The sequence below is a fragment of the Notamacropus eugenii genome, chromosome 6, assembly GCF_028372415.1.
Source record: "Notamacropus eugenii isolate mMacEug1 chromosome 6, mMacEug1.pri_v2, whole genome shotgun sequence".
In the NCBI taxonomy this organism is placed as follows: Eukaryota; Metazoa; Chordata; class Mammalia; order Diprotodontia; family Macropodidae; genus Notamacropus; species Notamacropus eugenii.
The window spans coordinates 280,500,982-280,517,435 of NC_092877.1; the positions used below are offsets into that span (position 1 = coordinate 280,500,982).

Genomic DNA, 16,454 nt, shown 5'->3' on the forward strand with positions numbered 1-16,454 from the left:
ACTAAATAATATAATCCTAAAGAAGGAGTGGGTTAAACAACAAATCATAGAAACAATCAACAACTTCATTCAAGAGAATGGCAATAATAAGACAACCTACTAAATCTTATGGGACACTGCAAAAGCAATTCTTAGGGGAAGCTTTATATCTCTGAATGCCTACATGAATCAAATAGAGAAAGAGGACACCAGTGAATTGGGCATGCAGCTGAAAAAGCTTGAAAAAAAAAACAAATTGAAAATCCTCAAGTAAATACCAAATTAGAAATGCTGAAAACCAAAGGAGAGATTAATAAAATTGAAATTAAGAAAACCATTGAACTAAAAAATAAAAGTAAGAGCTTTTATGAAAGAACCAATAAAATTGATAAACCTTTGGTCAATTTGATTTAAAAAAAAAGAAAGAAGAAAACCAAATTACCAATATCAAAAATGAAAGGGGTGAACTCACCTCCCATGAGGAGGGAATTAAAACAATAATTAAAAATTATTTTGCCCAACTTTATGCCCATAAATTTGACAATCTAAATGAGATGGATTATTATTTTAAAAAATATAAATTGCCCAGATTAATAGAAGAGGAAGTTGAATACTTAAACAACCTCATCTCAGAAAAGAAATTGAACAAGCCATCAATGAACTCCCTAGGAGAAAATCTCCAGGGCCAGATGGATTTACAAAGTAAATTCTATCAAACATTTAAAGAACAGTTAATTCAAATAGTATATAGACTATCTTTCAAACTGGGAGAAGGAGTCCTTCCAAATTCTTTTTATGATACAAGTATGGTTTTGATACCTAAACCAGGGAAAGACAAAATGGAGAAAGGAAATTATAAACCAATGTCTCTAATGAATATAGGTGCTAAAATTTTAAATAAGATTTTAGCAAAAAGAATACAGCAACTTATCATGAGAATAATACATTATGATTAGGTAGGATTCATACCAGGAATGTAGGGCTGATTCAATATTAGGAAAACTATTAGCATTATTGATCATATCAACAACAAATCTAACAGAAACAACATGATTATCTCAATAAATTCAGAAAAAGCTTTTGACAAAATACAACACCATTCCTATTAAACAACACTGGAGAGCATAGGAATAAAGGGAACTCTCCATAAAATAGTAAGCGGTATCTATCTAAAACTCTCAGCAAGCATTATATGCAATGGAGACAAGCTAGATGCATTTCCAATAAGATCAGGGGTGAAACAAGGATGTCCATTATAACCACTATTATTCAATATGGTATTAGATGTGTTAGCTGTAGCAATTAGAAAAGATAAAGAAATTGAAGGAATTATAACAGGCAAAGAAGAAACTAAGTTATCATTCTTTGCAGATGATATGATGATATACTTAGAGAATCCCAGAGATTCAAGTAAAAAGCTACTTGAAATAATAAACAATTTTGCAGTTTACAAAATAAACCCACACAAATCTTCTGCATTTCTATATATTACTAACAAAGCTGAACAGCAAGAGACAGAAAGAGAAATTCTATTTAAAACTAGGGCAGACACTATAAAATATTTGGGAGTCTACCTGCAAAAAGAAATCCAGGGACTATATGAACACAATTACAAGACATTTTTCGCACAAATAAAGTCAGATTTAAGTAAGTGGGAAAACATCAGTGGCTTATGGGTAGACAGAGCCAATATAATAAAAATGACAATTCTACATAAATTAATTTACTTATTTAGTAACATACCAGTCAGACTATCTGATAATTATTTTCTAGAGCTGGAAAAAATAATATCAAAATTTATCTGGAAGAACAAAAGGTCCAGAATATCAAGGGAACTAATGAAAAGAAATGCTAGGGAATGTGGCCTAGCTCTACAAGAACTCAAATTGTATTATAAAGCAGTAATTATCAAAACCACTTGGTACTGGCTAAGAAATATAAGGGTAGACAAGTGGAATATGCTAGGTACTCACGACACAGTAGTCAATTAATATAACAATCTATTGTTTGATAAACCCAAGGACCCCAGCTTCTGGGATAATAACTTACTGTTTGACAAAAATTGCTGGGAAAAGTGGATAAAAGTATGGTGGAAACTAGTAATAGGCCAATGCCTGACACAGTACACAAGAATTAAGTCCAAATGGGTACATGATCTAGGTATAAAGGTTGATACTATGAACAAATTAGTGGAGGAAGAATTAGTATAGTTATAAGATTTATTGAAAAGGGAAGAATTTTTGACTAAAGAAGAGATAGAAAACATTATGAAGTGCAAAAATGGATAATTTTGATTACATTAAACTGAAAAGTTTTTGCACAATCAAATCCAATGCAACCAAGATTAGGAGGGAAGCAGAAAACTGGGAAATAATTTTTGCAACTAGTGTCTGTGATAGAGGCCTCATTTCTAAAATATATAGAGAACTGAGTCAAATGTACAAGAATACAAGTCATTCTCCAATTCATAAATGGTTAAAAGATATGAACAGGCAGTTTTCAGAGGAAGAAATGAAATATATTGATAGTCATATGAAAATATGCTATAAAAAAATATTGATTAGAGAGATGCAAATCAAAACAAGTCTGAGATACCACATCACAACTATCAGATTGGCTAACATGACAGAAAAGTTAGATGATAAATGTTGGAGAAGATGTGGGAGAGCTAGAACACTAATTCTTTGTTGGTGGAGCTGTGAGTTGAGCCAACCATTCTGGGGAGCAATTTGGAACTATGACCAAATGGCCACAAAAATGTGCATCCCCTTTGACCTGGCAATACCTCTTCTAGGACTGTATCCCCAGGAGATCATAAAAATGGGAAAGGGTCCCACATGTACAAAAATATTTATAGCAGCACTCCTTGTGGTGGCCAAAAACTGGAAATCAATGGGATGCCGATTAATTGAGAATGACTGATTGTGGTATATAAATGTAATGCAATACTGTTGCACTATAAGAAATGATGAACAGGAAGACTTCAGAGAGGCCTGGAAAGACTTATATGATCTGATGTTTAGCAAAAGGAGCAGAACCCGGAAAACTTTGTGTATAGCAATAACCACAGTATATGAGAGTTTTTTTTCTGGTAGACTTGTAACTTCATCGAAATGCAAGGACTTAAAAAAAATTTCCAATGGTCTTTTAAGGCAAAATGCCTTCCATACTCAGAGAAAGAACTTTGGAATTCAATCGCAGAATGTAGTAGATCATTTTTTTTGTTTTATATTTTGGTTTATTACATGATTTCTCCCATTCATTTTAATTCTTCTACACAACATGACTGTAGTGAAAAAGTATTTAATAGGAATGCATGTATAGAACCTATATAAAATTGTATGTTGTCTCAGGGAGGGAGGGGGAAATAAGTTATATGGTGGTGATTGTAGAATACTGAAAAAAAAATAAAAAATAAGTTATTTCAGCTATTCCTTTACAGCACAAAACATTGCGTAGAATCTCCCTTCAGAATTTAACAGAATCAGTTGTTAGTCTCTATGAGCTTAGCATGCTACCTACTGTTAAAGTGAACTTAAAGACCACTTATTCATCTAGTGAAGGCAGCAATGATTTCACAATTCAGCAACAAGCCACAATCTTTTCTGAAAAGACAAGTTCACTGGTAGGGGATAGCAGAACAAATCTTCTACTTCAAGTCCTTAACCAAAAGACTAATACCTTTCAAATATCTTTTAGATAATGTCACAAAACAAGAAACAACAGACTTCCAACATACTTTTCCTGTTAAACTACTGCCTCTCTATTCTTGACCAAGAAGGAAACAAGAAACAGGGCTCTTGAACCAGTGCCTTGATTCTAGAGTAACAGTCTTCTTTAAGAAGAAGCTCTTACTAGTAGCAACTAAGATGGAAAATAGGAATGTTCTTTACCAAAGAAAAGAAGTGTCAAATATTTATCTTGCATTAAATATGCAGAAAAAGTCTACTAGAATTATTTCCCTTGCCCCCTGCAATCTAATTATATCGATCGATAATTGGCTGTAGTTAACTGTACTTTGAGAAATCATTCAGACTAACTTTGGGATGTTACAGAATAGGTCTTCCTGCATTAGAAAGATTCAAGCTTTGCACAAATATTTAAAGAAACAATCACTACCTCCCCAGGAATATTATCCTCAGCAGAATTGTAAATGGATAACATCTTTTCTGTGTCAAGTGGATGGTGGATGGGGAAGAAAGAAATGTTTAAGATATTCTCTCTGTGTAACAGTGAGTGGGTTCACCAGGGAAAGAAACTTTGCTCATGTGAAAAGGGAGCTTTAGAATCCTGTAGTAGCCAACACATTCATGTCTCCTGGTTTAATGTTATGGGTTTGTAGAAGTTGTTTCTTCCCTCCCATCACTGGAAGGTCCATCTTAGGTGACTTGAAGGCTGCTGGGTCTTCTGCAATTTTAGTAGCGTGGACCCAAATGAGCTCCACTGGTGATGGCTTCTGAGCACCTCTGTAGGACTGGACACTGAAACCCAAATAGGATTTCTGAAGGGTTCTTGGTCCAAAAATACTCCATTTTTCAGATGAGGGTTTGTCTCTATCTCCATTTCCAGAGTCCATGCTGCTGACATCTAGGCCAGGTAAGGAAGTAGAAGATCCATGAGTAAACCAGACTCTGGGCCTTTGTCTGGGAGAAGAAGGGGGTGTACTACTTGGAGAAGACTGGGTTGAAGCAATCAGTCTATCTTCTTTTGTCATTTTCCATTTTGTAACTTCAATTTATGGACAGCGTCTGCTACATGGTAGTACTTCATTTCTTCTGTGGTGATATCTTTATCAAGAGTGTATCCTACATCTGTCAACCCTGACTGCTGCTCAAAGCACTGGATGCTTGTGTCTGCTTTGTAGAGAATTCATGTTGATGCCCGTAGCCTTGGTGTTCACCACTGGCTCCTTGTTCATTTGGTCACTGGAAGTTGAGGGGGTTACAGAGAAACTATTCGTTCCTTCCTCAACCTTGGAGAGCTGTTGGTACTTCTGATCTGGGATGACTGGCTTTTTCCACAGAACCTTACTACACATGTCAGATGAAGTTGGAGTCATCAGTGTGGGATCCTGCAGGACATCATCATTACTGAATGTCCAATGATGCATTCCAATTGGCAAAGACATCTTGCCTAGAAGCCTACCTGTACTGTGCTCAATAGCAGGCACATCTGGCCCTCTGGATGGTGCCATGAAAGATTGTGATCCAGGTATTTCTCTAGACAGATACTCAGAACTCTTATTGCCATGGTGGGAATTTACAGAAGTTATGCAGGTAAGACAAAGATGTCAAAAGGGAACATTCTGCAAATAGTGATGGACTAGCAAAGAGTTCCAAGCAGCTGGCATGCAGAGGGTCTACAGACATCTGAGTTTCCATGAGGAGGGGGGTAGAAGTAGGAAAGGGGAGTGCGGGTTTGGAAGAGACCATCAGCAGCCTGAGGCCCGCCATGGACAGCAAGCTGAGACTAACAAGGCTCCAGGCCCCCATCACTCCCTAAGCGCCAAAGCATGGAGGGAACCAAAGCCATATGTGTCATGGCCAAGACTCAAACGGACCTCAGGGAGAAGTAGAGCAAAGCCTCTAAAATGTATTTTAGTATTTTACTGTAAAAATGAGGTATGACTGAGTTGGCCTAAATACAGGTATGTAACAATAGGAAAAGTTGACCTGCATGCATACTCAGAGATTGCTGTATAGTAAAAAAAAAATTTTTTTGCTGTAAAAAAAATACAACAAAGTAGTCATGGTATCTTTAATTTTTCATCTGAAACTTAATTTTAAGTCTATAAAGATATATTGGTAATTTAAATGGGGAGATCTTTCATAGTCAATAATAGGCCCATGTGGCCTGCCTGGGTCACATGGAAGTTTGAGTCACATGAGTCTGTGTCACATGGAGCCAGTGGTGGGAGGAGTTTGCTTCATGGGTGTAACAGGAAGAGGAAGAGCTAGAGTACAGCTGAGAGGAAGGAAGTTGTGAGAGCAGTCAGAGCTAAGAAGGATGCAGGCTCTTAGGTAATGTGAGAGAGCTTGCTTGTGATTGTGTTTAAAGGAGCAGGTTTGTGGGAAGCAGAGCCGGGGGAAGGCTTGAGGATGATGTTGTTCTCTGCATTGTTGTTGTGTATAGATTTTTATTACTGTGATGGATTTGACTTTCTGGTGTCTGAATAAATGTTTTGGTTCTGTCTTCCACTTAGAGATTCTGCGGCATTTCATGATACAGAATTGTGCTGGGCTATTCATGGCTGCAGGTAGGCACTGTGAATATCGCATTGGCTCTACTAAAGACCATAGCAGTGATTAAGCAATGTACATTCTTTTCTTTTTTTATTTTTCATTTTTAACACAGTTCATATCACATAACACAATTCCAACTTTTGGTCAGATGATATTTCTTTTAAAGCATTTACAATATAGACCAGAAACAGATTTTTTTTTTTTAATTAACCAACTGAGACACAAATAATAGCTATGTATGCTAATTTCACAAACCCTTGACCTAATTGTCTCCACAGTATTACTAAGAATTAAAGGACCCTAATTTATTGTTGTTGGTCTAAAATCCTAAGCCTACTAGCTTAATTCTAGACTTGACCTCAGATGTTCCCCTACCAACAATCTATAATTTAATAGATCTGGTATTAAGCTTACAAACCTTTTGATTATAAGAAATTGCTACTAAAAGTAGGGACATTACAGGAAACAATATCTCCCCAACTTCATGTCAGTTCCAGGCAGGAGCAGAATGTCAACTTATATTCAGTGAGGCTTAGAGTCTTCCAGGTATCAGTGGAGAAATTGAGTCAGGAGAATCCTACCTCAGCCCAAGCTGAACAACCACTCTCCCACCCTTCCCATGAGATCATCTTTTACAGTTCATACCAGCATCTCACAGGCTTACTGGCATCATGGATTGGAGGCTCAGACTGTCTTTCTTGCTATCCATACCTGGAATTAGACTCAGAATAACAGTCACTTAATAGTCCCATAGTATCTTAAAATATCAAGTTTTAATAACCAGGTTTCATATATGACTATAATTTCACATTGCCTAAGGAACATCTTTTGAGGCAAGTATTAAGTGGCTTACATGTCTTTCTATACCTGTTCTAGATCCTGCTTAAATAACAATCATAAAATCAAATTTACCATTAAAACCTTAACTTTTCCATCAATGCCAAATTTTACCCAAAGTTATCTGCCTCTAGGAGACTTAGACTAAAATTCATTTCCCCAAACTAAAGATGTCTCTGATTTAGTCTCAGTGATTAGTTCAGTCAATTGTTTTAATACTAATTGCTTTTACATCACTTTGTAACACATACAATTTTTCTCCCCATCTCTCCCCTCCCCCTACTCCTTAATACTTTGCATTCTGATTACCCCTTCCCTCAATGAGCTCTCCCTTCTGTCACACCCTACCCTTCCCTTATCCTCATCTTCTCCCTTTTCTTGTAGGGCAAGATAAATTTCTATACGCCCATTACCTGTGTTTCTTACTTCCCAGTTATATGCGATGATAATTCTCAACATTCATTTCTAATACTTTGAATTTCAACTTCTCTCCCTCCCTACCACCCTACCATCCCCACTGAGAAGGCAAGCAATTCAATACAGGCTATATATGTGTCATTTTGCAAAAGATTTCCATAATAATCATGTTGTATAATACTAACTATATTGCCCTCTATACTACTCTATTCTCCCTTATTGTTTTATTCCCCCATTTGACTTTGTACCTTCCCAAAAGTGCTTATTTTGAGTTACTCCTTTCTCCCATTTGCCCTCCCTTCTCTCATTACCCTCACCCCACTTGTCACCTTCTCCCCTACTTTCCTGTAGTATAAGATAGATTTTCATACCAAATTTAGTGAGCATGTTATTCCCTCCCTAAGCCATATGTGGAGAGAGTATCTTCGCTTTTCCCCTCTCCCCTTTTCCCTTTTCTCCTCCATTGAACAAGATTTTTCTTTATCTCTTTTATGAGTTATATCTTGCTCCATTCCATTTCTCCCTTTCTCCTCCCAGTATTTTCCTTCCTCATCCCTTAATTTTTATTTTATATATATTTTTTGGGGGGGATATCATCTCCTCTGAGAGTGTGTGTGTGTGTGTGTGTGTGTGTGTGTGTGTGTGTGCGTGTGTACAATCCCTCCACCTACCCAAATACTGAGAAGAGTCTCAAGACTTATAAATATTTTCTTTCCATGTAGGAATGTAAACAGTTCCACTTTCAAAAGTCTTTTATGATTTTTCTTTCCTGTTTACCTTTTCAAGCTCCTCTTGATTCTTGTGTTTGAAAGTCAGATTTTCTACACAGTTCTGGTTCTTCCAACATGAATGCTTGAAAGTCTACTATATCATTGAATGACCATTTATTCCCTTGAAATATTATACTCAGTTTTGCTGGGTAGGTGATTCTTGGTTTTAATCCCAGCTCCTTTGAATTCTGGAATATCCTATTCCAACCTTTCAATCCCTTAATGTTGAAGCTGCCAGATCCTGTGTTATCCTGACTGTATTTCCACAATACTCAAATTGTTTCTTTCTAGCTGCTTGCAGTATTTTCTCCTTGACCTAGGAACTCTAAAATTTGGCCACAATATTCTTAGGAGTTTCTCTTTTCAGGTCTCTTTCAGGAGGTGATTGGTGGATTCTTTCAATCTTTATTTTGCCCTCTCCTTCTAGAATATGAGGACAGTTTTCCTCGATAATTTCATGAAAGATGATGTCTAGGCTCTTTTTTTTTTATCGTGGCTTTCAGGTAGTCCCATAATTTTTAAATTGTCTCACCTGAATCTATTTTCTAGGTCAGTTGTTTTTCAAGTGAGATGTTTCACATTATCTTCTATTTTTTAAAACTTTTGGTTTTGTTTTCTAATTGCTTGGTTTAACTCATAGTCATTCATTTCCCCCAACTCAATTCTCTCTTTCAGAGAGAATTGCAGTGAGCTTTTGAACCTTCTCCTCCATTTGGCTAATTCTACTTTTTAATGCCTCCTTCTCCTCATGGACTTTTTGAACCTCTTTTTCCAATTGAGTTAGCCTCTTTTTAAAGGTGTTATTTTCCTCAGCATTTTTTTGGTTCTCCTTTAGCAAGCTGCTAACTAGCTTTTCAAGTTCTTCTTTTGCCTGAGCTCAATTTAAGTTCACTTTCGAGGCCCTGGAGGCAGGGGTCTTGACTTCCTGGGACAGTAAGCCTTGTTCTTCCTCTTCTGAAAGGATGGGAGGAGACACCTGTTCACCAAGAAAGTAACCTTCTATGGTCTTATTTTTTTCCCCTTTTTTGGGCATTTTCCCAGCCAGCTACTTGACTTCTGAATCCTTTGTCAAGAGATTAGACTCAGCTGCTTGGTTCCCCTGGGCTTTGGGTAAGGTCAGGGCAGTCCCTCGGGGCTGGGTTCAGATCAGCTGCTCCCTGCTATTGCTTGGGGCTATTGCTGGAGAAACCCTGCTCTATCTCACCCAACTGAGAAAGCCCTCCCCCCCTAATCTTTGGAGCTTTCTTTCTTGCTGGTGGGTTGAGGTATCTGGGACCTTCCCTGCAAGAACTCTGCTTGAAGGTAAGTTCAGGTCCTGTTGCTCCCAGTACAGTGTGGCCAAGGCTGTGCTCTGCTCTGCTCCGTGTCCCATGAGATAGGCCCTTCCTCTATATTCTTTTTTTAAAAATTGCCTGATATATCATGATAGATACAAGGATTTAATTTTCCCTCATATATGTCAATATTAAAATATGGAAAAAAAAACATCAAAACTGATTTTTTTGTAGATAGGCATGACATTTCTTTAAACTGTTTTAATTCTAATGTGTTTCCTATGGAACACAATGATTTCATAAATTAATTGATTTAAAAGTAGGTGAGAGTTTTGCATTTTATATTTTAAAAAAATTTTATGTAGTATGAAAAAAACCAGAAATTCCCCAAATCCCCCAATTAAATGTGAGGTGGAGGAAGGGTGGAGGGGAAAGGGAGAAAAGGGAAGTAGGGGAGAAAGAGAGAGTTGTTTAATGGAATTTCTAATGAAAAGACCTCAGTTGAGTAGGAACTTTGAAATGCAAACAGGAGTCAAGAAAGGAAAGTTTAATTAACTGGGAGGAGCTATAAGATAATGTAGAATTAACATTCTAATGGGGAAAAATACAAGTATCCTCTCAACACCTTAATGTTTTTAAAAGGAATTGGAAGGGGTTTGTTAAAGAAGAGAAACAGAAATACTAGTGGTATATTGGTTCTATTTCTAGGATTAGAATAGGAGAAAGAAAAGGGAGGGTAAAAGTAATACTTTTTTAGAGAAAGAAGGAAGAAGAGAGTGCAATTTTCTATTTCTCATATTTTGAGTGCATGCGTAAACTATATAAATATGGAGAAAAGCAATACAGGGAATGGGCTTCAGATGTACCTCACTCTTATTCAAAATAGACAAAGGAGTGTAAATATATATATTCACAAAAAGAGAGTGATATAAAAATATGTCAAACTTAACCAGGAAACAACTGGAAAAAAGGTGATGTGGAATAAGATGGGGGATAATACTGGGGAGGAGTAGCTGTAAGCAAAATAAACTTCCTGATCCTGAAAAGAGGACAAAAAGTAGAAAAACAAAAAGGAAATAACTAGAAATTAAAGGGATGTACTCAACTGCAGCTTAAGTAGCTATGGAATGGTAGAACAAATTTTAGTATATTCATGTAATGTAATATTATTGCACTATAAGAAATACCAAAAGATGACTCAGAGAATTCTCACCAATATGAAGTGACAAAGAGTGAAGTGAGCAGAAGAGGAAAATAATTTATATATGGAAAGCAATATTGTAAGGAAAAAGTAAAGCTTTGATCAATACAGGGACCAACAATGGCTCCAGACATCACCCTATGATGCAGCATGGTATTACCTACTTTCTGCTAGAGAGGGGATGACAAAAGGTACAGAGGCATCCATTGTCTTTAAATGGTCATTGTGTAAATTCAATTTGTCTGACAATGCTTACTTTGTCACTTTTCCTTTTTTTCTTTCAGTTTTTTTTTTAATAGAGCAACTCAGAGAGGAGAAAATTTTTAAAAAGTCCACTAATTTCAAATTTTTTTTTAATACACAAAAGTAAATTCAGAAGGAAGTGTATACAAATGGAGTAGTTTTTAAAGCAATGTGTAAAATATTTTGCATATGTATGTGCATGTTTATACATACATGGACATATATATACATGTGTGTGTCTGTGAGTGTGTGTGTGTGCGTGTGTGTATGGAAGTGGATTAAAATGAAGATTCAGAATCCCACAGGCAGTCTTTGAGGGTTGTGCAATGTGTTTGGCAATGCTCATTTTGGGTTTTTATTTTCTGAATAAAAATAATGAAGTATTAGAGAAAAGGATTGTGAAAGATTAGAAGCACTGCCTTACACATACACACACACACACAAAACATAGTCTTTTAAAGAAACAGAAAGCATTAGAAGTGGAAGGAAAGAACTCTAGAAAACTTATGATGCTCAAATGAACCACATTATCACAGGTGCATCCACAGATAAACCTAGCACAAAGACAATAAACAGACATAAAATGAGTATATGTCAACATTTTTCTAATAATATACTTTCATCTTCAGTGCCATTTAGAGCCTTACAAACTATGACTTCAGTCTCTGGTGTGTTAAATGAAAAAGTTGTAATTAAAATTAGTAATAAAGTTGGAAATGTGCCTGGATAAGGACAAGTATACTATAATTTGAGGAAATCTATGCACATAAAGTGCAATATTAAAGTATGATGGAATCACTTTAAATGATAGGTCAGTAAAGGTAAGATACCAAAAGAAAAAAACTATGGATTGTATGGCTCTCAAAAAGGTAACTGACCTACATGCCTACTATGTTGTCCTTATAAAATCTTTATAAGATTCATCACCATCTTTTTTCTCCAAGTCTTTTTTCTCCAATTCACTCATATATTAGAGGGGAGTATGGTCAGAAAAGAGAAAGCTGTCACAATTTGGGATATTACTCCCTGGAAGATGCCCTTCTGAGCTGCTTTTGAAGAATAGCCTAACTTATGGCCAGAATTATCAATTGTGGGGATTCCCATCTGAATCTCTCTCATCCCACAACATGTACATTGAGAATCTCTTCAAAGGAAATATTAGAAGGAAAGAGATAAATTTCCACAAATGATTCTCTATAATAGATCTTACCATTATGGTCACACTGCAAGATATAAATAAGATACACCCATGTTTATTGTTTATTACCCCCATGAAAATAATTTTACTTGGCAAAATAAAATAGATTCTTAAAGGTTTACTTACACAAAAATTTTAACATTTCTTATGAGATAATAGGTCCTTTTCTGCCCCTTCCAGCCAACAAAGTGTTCACCTATGAAAATGGCATTACCTTGAATTCTTCCAAAGTTGATTTATATTATTTCTTCAAAAGCATGGGTTTTTTTAGCCTGCCTGACTTTCTTCCTTCCTAAGAATGTTCCAGGCTCAAAGATTGGGTGGAGGTTCCTAGGTTTGAGGCTCACAAGTTGAAAAGATTCTAAGCTTAACTGCCAAGGAACTGCTGTTCATCTCTTCTGGCTTCCCTGGCTTCCTTCAAGTCTCAGCTCCAGTTTGAAGGAGCTGTAAGACGGCATGACTCCACCTAAAGCCATGGCTTTCGCATGGCCACGCTGGCCTGGTGAGAAGAAGACAGGTGAGTTGCCTCTAGACATCAACATCCGTGATCCACGATGGGACCAGAACACCTTTATGGGCCGAGCTAAGCATTTCTTCACTGTCACCAACCCCTTGAACCTTCTACTATCTGAAAAGGAACTGAATGATGCCCGAACCATTGTGAAGAACTACAAGGCAGGGATTGTGACCCCTGGACTGACTGAAGATGAGCTATGGAAAGCCAAATATAAATATGACTCTGCCTTCCACCCTGACACTGATGAGAAGGTCTTTCTCATTGGCCGAATGTCAGCCCAAGCACCCATGAATATGATCATCAGTGGCTGCATGCTCACTTTCTATAAGAACATTGCAACTGTGATATTCTGGCAGTGGGTGAACCAGTCCTTCAATGCTATTGTCAATTACTCCAATAGAAATGGAAATATCAAAGTTACTGAGAAGCAGCTTGCAGTAGCTTACATGAGTGCTACCACTGGGGCTGTGGTCACAGCTGTGGGATTCAGAAGCCTCACCAAATATCTACCCAGGCTTGTTGGCCGCTTCATCCCGCTAATAGCTGTGTCTGCTGCCAATTGCATCAATATCCCACTGATGCGGGAGAGGGAGATTCAGATGGGAATCCCTGTGACTGATGATTCTGGCCATAAGTTAGGCTATTCTTCAAAGGCAGCTCAGAAGGGCATCTTCCAGGTGGTGATATCTCGGATTGCCATGGCTTTTCCTTCTCTGACCATACCCCCTCTAATTATGAATGAATTAGAGAAAAAAGACTTCTTGAAGAGAAGACCGTGGCTCTCAGGCCCTGTGCAGGTGGGCATGGTTGGCATTTCTCAGTTGATTGCCACTCCCTTGTGTTGTGCACTTTTCCCCCAAAGGAGTTCCCTTCTAGTGAAATACCTAGAGCCAGAGCTCAGAGCTCAGATCAAGGAGCACAGCCCGAATACTGAGACTGTTTATTTCAACAAGGGACTCTGAGGGAAGTGGGGCCCATCCCAGTATTCTCCACTTCTGCGCCAGTCTCTAGCTTCCTGTCACTGATTTTGAGGCATCTCTGCTGTGATATCTCTTCTACCCTCCCTAATCTCCTCTCGTGCTCTCTGCTCTACCCTGCTCTCAGGGAATGTACCTCCAGTATACCCTAGAACCTAACAATTGGAGCTTATCTTTCTCTTGTGCTAAAATGGCATATGCCCTCTCCTCCCATCAAGTACTAAAGATCAAGGAAAGACACATAGTCTTTAAGGGTAATGGTGGTGGAGAGTTTGTCAGGCTGTTAGAGAGGAATAAAAAAACAGCCATTGTGAACTTTCAGGACCTTGCCCATATTGGACTAGGGAGGCGGGGACAGGGAGGGGTGCGGGGAGGGGGGTAGCATTATGGCCTAGAAATTGTTTACTCAGTTCCTGGCCTGCTTAGGTTTTCTGTATAAACTCAAGATTTCAAGATTGAGGGTGAGGGGACTAGAAAAGGAAATTCCCATAGGGATACCTGAACCCTTCTTTCCCATTAGAACAAAGTGTGTACATGTGTTTTCTTGTGTTCCCTTGATTCTCTGGAGAGAGTTTTTCTCTCAAATGAAGCAGAGCAACTACAGGATGTACAATAAGTTGTAAAGACTGAGAGGCAGATGGTGAAACCAGGACCTGAGTAGTCTCCAGCTTAAGAACTCACCTAATCCTATGGAGGATCCAGGAGGGATGAGTTCATACTGGCTCCCCACCCTTACCCTATCCTGTGGAGAACAAAGGTCATGGAATCACTTGTGAATATGTATCCGTAGTTTAAGCGATTGTGCTTGTGTCTCTGTGATTATGACATAAGTTTGTCTGTTGTAAGTGCATGACTATACTGGAATATCTATGAGGGTCTAATTGTATGAGTCTGGCATATCTATGTTTCTGTAACTATATTCTCACATGTGATTCTGTTGCTATCAGAGGCAACATAGTCCTGGGGAGCCCATTGCATTAGCAGACATTTTCTGTTCTCTGAATATTGGGTTTCAAATTAATTAAAAGTCTCTTTCAGCCCATAGTTTAATGCCTTCTTTAATTTCAGCCTGGCCTTAGACTCTGGATAGTTAGTAGTGATGGGATGTGAATGGTAGAGGATATCTGGTGTGAATGGGTATGTCTCTGTGTCTGAACTTTCCATCATTCATCTCAGATAACATAAGACCATATTGTCATGATTGAGCTCAATCAAAGCCCTTCACACCTATCATCTTGCTCTCTATCTCCCCTTACCCTTCTCCCAACTATTACCAGCAATGACTCCCATCATACAAGTGTTTGTACCAAAATAAAATTGATTCTTTTAAAAATATGTACTTGTTTTTACACTTTCAGCATGCAAACTGCAACCATATTAAACTATACTTACACTATTTTACAACTATATGGTAAAATTGAGGTGACAAATGTAAAAATACTTTTCCTAAAATAAAAGAATGAGATTGGAAAGTTGGTAAAGTGAATATTAGAGTCAGGGGCGGTGTTTATTACAGGGGAACATGTTTGTAGATGGAAGGGAAAGACTAATTGAGAGAATAGAAATGAAAGAATTTGAGGATTAATTAATGGAACAAAGTCTCAGAGGAGGTAGGAAGAAATGGGGTAGGATCAAGGGTAAAGGAGTAAGGTGAGAAAACCTTGGGATGAAAGAAGAAAAGGATGAAAACATAAAAAAAAAAAATAAGCTTCATTAATGTACAGTCTTTTTCCTTTTTCTTTGCATCCCCACCACTTAGCACAGGGATCCCTGCTGCTTGAAACTTGGTTTAAATGTTGAGAGCAGGACTTGAGGAAAGGTAATCTGGAGAGAATAAGAGATGGGGGTAACACTGGGACCCTCAAGAAAGTGAGGCTTTGGAATAGTCACTACACAGAACACTGTGAAAAACTGTTCATAAATGAAAATGTAAAGGAATTCCCAGCCCTAGCCCTAGTGAAGGCCCTGGCAAAGGTATGAAGCAACAGTTTTTTCATTGACTTAATTTGCATAGTTTTATAGGTGTTTTCAGGAATGTTTTGCTTTCAGGGACTTGGAGCAGAGCATGTGGGCAGTGGTGAGTTTGGAGTGGGACGAAGGTCCTCAAATATTGTACTAACAAGGCATATGTTAAGCAAGGGAAAGAAAATAAGAAATTACACAGTAACATCAAGAGTATTAGTGGCTGATAATGATGTACTAACTAAGAAAGGAAGCATATGAAAACAGAATAGAATCCATGAATTGGAATCAGAAATATTCATTCACAAGTTGATGTATGTTGACAGAGATTCTTTGTACATTTAAAAATATTTAAAGATGCTTTTTTAAAAAGCCAATTGGGAAACTGAGGAAATGAAGTTAAAAATATGTGCAATGGAAGGAGAGAACACGTAGGAGCTTGGGTATAAAAAACTATGAGAGATGAGAGAGACAGAGACAGAGAGACAGAGACAGAGAGAGAGAAGAGAAAAGCAGCATAGAACAGTAAATAGAGAGCTGGCCTTAGAAACAAAAAGACTTAGGTGTAGGTCCTGCTCCTGAGACAATAGAGTTTATGTAACTCTTTTCAAATCACTTAACCTCTCAGTGCTCTAGGCAACTCCTTGACACTATAAATTGTAGAGAAGGTGCCAAAAGTAATGGGTAATACCATTTTATATGCTGTTATAATTTTTACCTATCACAGAATGAATGGAGACTGAAATAAATGTCATGTTGAGGTCTTTGGAAATACTACAAAAATGAGGGGAAGCTAGATTGAATTTTGAACTCCAGAGTTTTTTTCCCTTCCCTAAA

General features: G+C 37.6%; 2 pseudogenes; one reads left to right on the forward strand and one right to left on the reverse strand.

The window, feature by feature from the left end:
- Positions 1-3,913: 3,913 nt before the first annotated feature.
- LOC140511404 (putative monooxygenase p33MONOX pseudogene) lies at positions 3,914-5,173 on the reverse strand (annotated as a pseudogene).
- A 7,341-nt stretch (positions 5,174-12,514) lies between these two features.
- Positions 12,515-14,990, forward strand: LOC140509498 (sideroflexin-3 pseudogene; annotated as a pseudogene).
- The last annotated feature ends 1,464 nt before the right edge of the window (positions 14,991-16,454 follow it).